The sequence below is a fragment of the Ursus maritimus genome, unplaced genomic scaffold (genome assembly GCF_017311325.1).
Source record: "Ursus maritimus isolate PB19 unplaced genomic scaffold, ASM1731132v1 scaffold_12, whole genome shotgun sequence".
NCBI classification, from domain to species: Eukaryota; Metazoa; Chordata; class Mammalia; order Carnivora; family Ursidae; genus Ursus; species Ursus maritimus.
In genome coordinates, this window is record NW_024423564.1 from 18,688,082 (window position 1) to 18,694,031 (window position 5,950).

Sequence of the window (5,950 nt, forward strand, 5' to 3'; positions counted from 1 at the left end):
CTAATTTTTTGCTAAAAGCATTCTCTTCCTTCACAGCCAAACTTCTAGATAGACTATGTGGGAAGTAAAGACAAAAGAAACATTAAATTTCCTTACTACTAGGCCCATTAACTAGCCCTTGAAACAGGCTGACATTCCTCTAGGAACTCAGTTGCCTACATGTTAATACTTTGCTAAGGTCAAAAGGCAATCTTAGCCCAACCCCCTGAATCCTATAAGTCTACTTTAACATATAAAAATACTTTTGGAGGGGCACCTGGGTGGCTCAGTCGGTTAGCATCTACCTTCCTCTCACGTCATGATCTCAGAGTCCTGGGATCGAGCCCCCTATTGGGCTCCATGCTCAGCCCTCTGCTCCTGAGATGTCTCTCTCTCTCTCTCTCAAATAAGTAAAAAATATATTAAAAAAAAAAACAAACAACCTTTGCAAACTTCCTGTATCTCTACCTCCCAAGATATATGTTAGAAGTCATCCCCTAAGCATATGACCCGTGGATGTACATCTGAAGGGTCTCATGACTAAGGTTTTATTAGACAATAATAAATGACCTTTTCTAACAATAGCTAGTCCCGTCAAGGTCCTGGAAACCTTGCTTCCAAAATTCCTTAGAGACTTTCGCTCTCCTTAATCACCTTCCAACTTAAAAGTATGTAATCAGCCACTCCTCATGAACCCAATGCATTTCTTTCTGCCCACAGGTTGTCCTGTCTCTGTGCTTTAAATAAAACCACCTTATTGCACCAAAGACATCTCAAGAATTATTTCTTGGCTCTTGGCTCAGAACCTCAACATCTTTGCTACATCAAGAGACATTAGTTATCCTTATTTCTTTACCTTGTACTCACTCCAAAATGCACTACTATCTGGCTCCTGATCCCATCAGTCCATAAAGTAATTCTTGGTAGGGTCAACAGTTACCTCCAAATTGCTAAATCCAGTAGACTTTTTCGGTTCTCATTTTAACTTTTCAGCAGCACTTGAGACATTTGACCACATTCTTTTTGAAACATCTCCCCTTGGTTTACAAAGCATACCATTTCTCTTATTGTTCTAGCTCACTTTCTTTCTGGCCAGACTCTAGTAAATTTTCAACTTCATTTTTTCTCCTTTGTCCCCTAACTTTGAACCTTCTTTCCATCTTTACTTTTAAATGATAACCTTGTTTCTTATTCTCATTGAAAAAAAATTGAAGACTTCCATACCCATCAATCATACTTGCATTTGTGCTCCTTAGTTAAGGCAATCTCTTACTTCAGAGGTAGATCCCCTGCCTTCTCGAGTACCCCCCCTGAATCATTCTCATTCAGTATATATGCTATTATCATTTTGATTCTTAGAAAAGCAAAGCAAATGATGTGGAGAATAAAGGCAAAAGAAATACAGAAAAAAAAAATTCAACTTCCTTGCATCTTACAGCCCATTGACAAGTACTTGGGACAAGCAGAGTGACCTTCCTCCAGAAAATCAATTGCCTCCATGTTAATACTTTGCTAGAGGCAAAAGGCAACCTTAGCTTAACAATAGCCCAACCTCCAGGACCTAAAAGTCTTATTTAACATATAAAAATCCCTTTGGAAACTTCCTTTATCTCTACCCCCATAATGAGAGAGCAAAGGGAAACTGAGGGCATAGATAGCACAAGCTAACACCCAGCAACACCCCCCCCCCCCCATATGTGTAACATTCCTCAGGCACTCCCGGCTGCCCTAGAACAAAGAAAGGAAAAAACAAATGGTTAACTGATAGAGATGACAGTCATACAGGACATGTTTGCAACTGTTTTAAGATTTACAAGAAAAAAGCAATCTCCAAAACCTATAGACTCAATTTTCTGGAGCTCTAACATCACCCTCCTCTCCATAGTATAACAAATCTTATATAATCAGTGACTCCTACAACACCAGTGCAGCTCTTTCTGCCTATGGGTCATGTCCCCCTACTATAATAAAAACACCTTTTTGCACCAACGACATCTTAAGAATTTTTTCTTGGCCTTCAGCTCTCAACCCCACCACTCCAAACCATATCACATGCAAGATGTAATCATCCTCCAAACATATGGCCCACTGATATGTATCTGAAGGGTCTCATGACTAAGGTTTTACTAGACAGTAATAAAGACCCCCTCAAGGTCCTGGAAACCTTGCTTCCAATTACTTAGGGACTGATACTATCCTTAACGCCCTCCCAATCTGAAAGTATATAATCTGTCACTCCTTCACAATTGCAGTGCAGCTCTTTCTGCCCATGGGTGCTGTCCCGTGTTTTAATAAAACCACATTTTTTTGTGCCAAAGACATCTCAATTCTTTCTTGACCATTTGCTCACAAAACCCAACATTTCACATCAGCAAATATACAAATTAAAAAAACAAAACAACCCCCTCAAACAAAACCTTTTGTTTCCACTTCCCTCTCCAGCTACCACTGCATCTCTTTCTGTTTATAGCAAAACTCCCAGAAATAATGGTTTATATTTGTTGTCTCTACTCTTTTTTTCTCCCATATTTTCTTAGTTTTGTCTAAAAAACCGCAGGTCCAAAATGGCATCACTGGGCCAAGTCACCAAAACAAGGCTTAATACATAACCTAATTATAGTTTCAATCTCCCCCAGACATATAATCTTAACTGGTCAGTCAGGAATTTTCTGTTATGTATCACTGAGGTAATCTGTCAGATGGGTCCTTTCCAGCCCCCAAAGGAAGATGAGGTAATCCACCTAATAAGACCTCCTACCATTCTGCATAAGGGAAGATGACCTTGCCTGGGACAATCCATCCTTCCTTTTTTCTTTCTTTCCTTCCTCGCTCTCTCCCTCTTTCTTTCTTTCTTTCTTTCTTTCTTTCTTTCTTTCTTTCTTTCTTTCTTTCTTTCTTCGTAACTTCTTGCTCCACCCTCCTTCCTATGAAAACCTTTTATTTTGTACAACTCCTTGGAGCTGCCCTCCCTACTAGATGGGATGCTACATGATTCATGAAATCACTTACTAAAACCAATTAGATCTTCAAGTTTAATCAGTTGAATTTTTGTTCTTTAACAGATTTGATGGCAGCAGTGGGACCCAAAGCAAAACTCCATCAACATTCAGGGACAATGAGAAACACAAGCATGGTGCCCTGTGAACCCTTTCAAATTCACTGTCTTTCTCGCTGTTTTCAAAGGCCATTGGTGAGTTCCTCTCAGTTTGAGCTCTGTGCTCTGCATTTGAGCTTCAGATCTAATTGGCTTTTTTGTCCAGGATTAACAGGTCACTCTAGACTAAGAGGAAGCACTAACAGATTATCAGTCAGCCCTCAGTTCAGGCTATGATTCCATATCGGAATCCCTTCCCTAGTTTCCGTCTGTAGTCCCCGTTTACTGGGGTTTGATGGTTTAGTCCATGTTGGATTAGCCAGACCTGGACTGGGTTAGCCTTAAGAACCAGACTGAGTTCAGGATCAGACTGGATCTGATTTAAGAACCAGAATGGGTCTGGGATTGGATTGGTCTGATTTGAGCTAGACTGCGTTTAGTGTGAGGCCTTGGTGTTTTAAATAAGAACTGGTTGCTAATGGGGAATCTTGGAAGCCAGAAGTAAAGCTACAAACATTGGTGGGCATGGACTGAGCATTTAAAGGGTTTGCCACCTCAGGAAGACTCCCATGATAGGATAAGTTGGTTATGGAATGGGTTAAACTGACACTAGGTCACTTGCCAACTTCAAGAAAATTTCCATGCAATGAGGTACACTGTAAAACACCCCACAAATACCAATCCTATGGCATATCCCTCTTAGATATTAGTTTGCCTCTCAGGAACCTAGCCAAAAGGCCTAGTTGAAAGAAATAGGATTCTTTATATCTAGAGAGTTGAGCACACTACCTCTGGTACACCTGCTTATTTTGTGTCTAAGAACTATAGTCCTGGTAGTTGGAGTTATATCTAGCAAGATGGAACAATTTTACTAAAAACAACCTGGAATTACAACGGCCATTATGGGGAATGTACAATTAGATAAGATCATTTAAGAACACTTGTAATTAACGGTTCCCTAATTAAATAGAATGGGATACTTATTTTAATTTACATGAAGAAGTCTCCAAAAATTTTTGAACTTCCAAAATCATTTCAGTGGAAGATTCATTGCAAAAGGCTAATGAAAAATTAAAGAGAGAAAAGGTACCTAAAAGATTATAAGACTTGTATCCATACTGAAGAAAATATTAAACAGTTGCCTTTTACATTAAGACCCCTCAATGCTACAGGTAGTCATTTTCAGTATCTTTCACTCTTTAGTCAAAGACCAAACTAAGTGCTATAGTTAAGAATTTTTAAACCCAGGGAGGATCCTCAAAAGTTTTTGTAAATAGATTGCCTCCTGAGCCCATTCAAGAGAGGAAGATAAAGTTTCACATTGTCCCTCTCTTTCCAAATCCAGACCAATTGGTTATTGATTCTTTCTCTCCCAGGATAGCTATTTCCTTTTTATCTACATTTCACATCCTAAGAATTTGACTTGACTTTTTACCTGCATAGAGTGTGCAGGTTGTTGGTTCTTTCTTTAGTTATCTTTGGGGGTAACTCTAGATCTTGTGAAAATGCCTTTATACCTTGAGGACACCTATAGGTCTATGAGGTTGTTTAAAACTCAGAAATATTTATTGTTTGTCCAGGCTGAAACCTGACAAGATATTTAAAAGGACTTAACTCTATGATAAGAAATTTGGCTAAAGTGGAAGCTGATATTCAGAGCCATATAGGAAAATTTTTAGGCATTCTCCCATAGGCCAAATGTAACCAAAAGGAAAGAAAAATTTTAATGTAGGTGGATGGGTACATCAGTCCTTTGGTATCATTGGCAGCCACTAACCTAATTGAGGAATTTAAAACAGGTGTCCTTGTTTTACAAACCTAGTCTTTACAGGAACAACAGCATGGTTACAGAAACAATTCAGAGTCCACTAATCCTTTTTACCTATTCCCAAACCTCCCTTATTTATCTTAAAAGGCTTGTAAGTAAAACTTGTTAAAACTCTGGTCTCAAGGGAACAAACATCCTAGGAACATCTTGCTTTATTTTTTTCCTTTGAATTATAAATATTGTACCCAGGGCGTTTTCCAGAACTTTTATCTAGACCATCTTTTTCAAAAGCAAATTTTGGAGAAGTAATTCTTATCAAGAAAAAAACACGAACAGAAAGATTATTTAGAACTTGATTTGTTATGGATAAATAACAAATCTTAAGTGTCTTCTCCACAAATATTACAAAAAACTTTAGCCATCTAGACAGGTAACTTTAGCTTATTCCATTTACCAGAAAAACAAACCTAGATCCATCTTTTATAACTAGTGAATTTTGCACCAATTTCGTGGCGGTAATTTTAAAACAGAACCTATAAGGCCTCTGTTGCATCTGAACATACAGTTCATGTGTATCTATATGTATGTTGTAGATGTGTGGTATTTTCTACCTCCAGATGGTATTGCCAAAACTAATTTGTAAAAGCTCTGCTGAATTGGCTTAAACAAACAAGCATTTTACGTACATTAATATTCATAAAAATTCTCAGAAATACAGTAGAAAGTAACCCAAATGTTTTTGCAACTTCTCGTGATCGGAGATAATCTTCAGTAAATTAAAGTTAGTTTAATGAGTTCATTGGTTTAATTAAAGCACGTCTTTAGAGTTATCAACATTGAATATAATTCTCATAAACAATCTTTATTCTACTAGTTAAATTTATTTACTAATTAAATTCATGTAATATCATTTGCAATTTGTCAGCAAAACTAATTTAGAATTACGGTTGACTTTGTCTGGTGTCTCAAAGTTTTTGTGCATAATCTAAACATAATTGTTAAGAACAAGTAGATTGAATAGATAAAATTTTAGGTAAATTTTTAAAATAGTTTCCCCAAGTCTTGGTAACTTGAAACCATAAAATTTTGCTAAGTGATGAGTTAAGTTA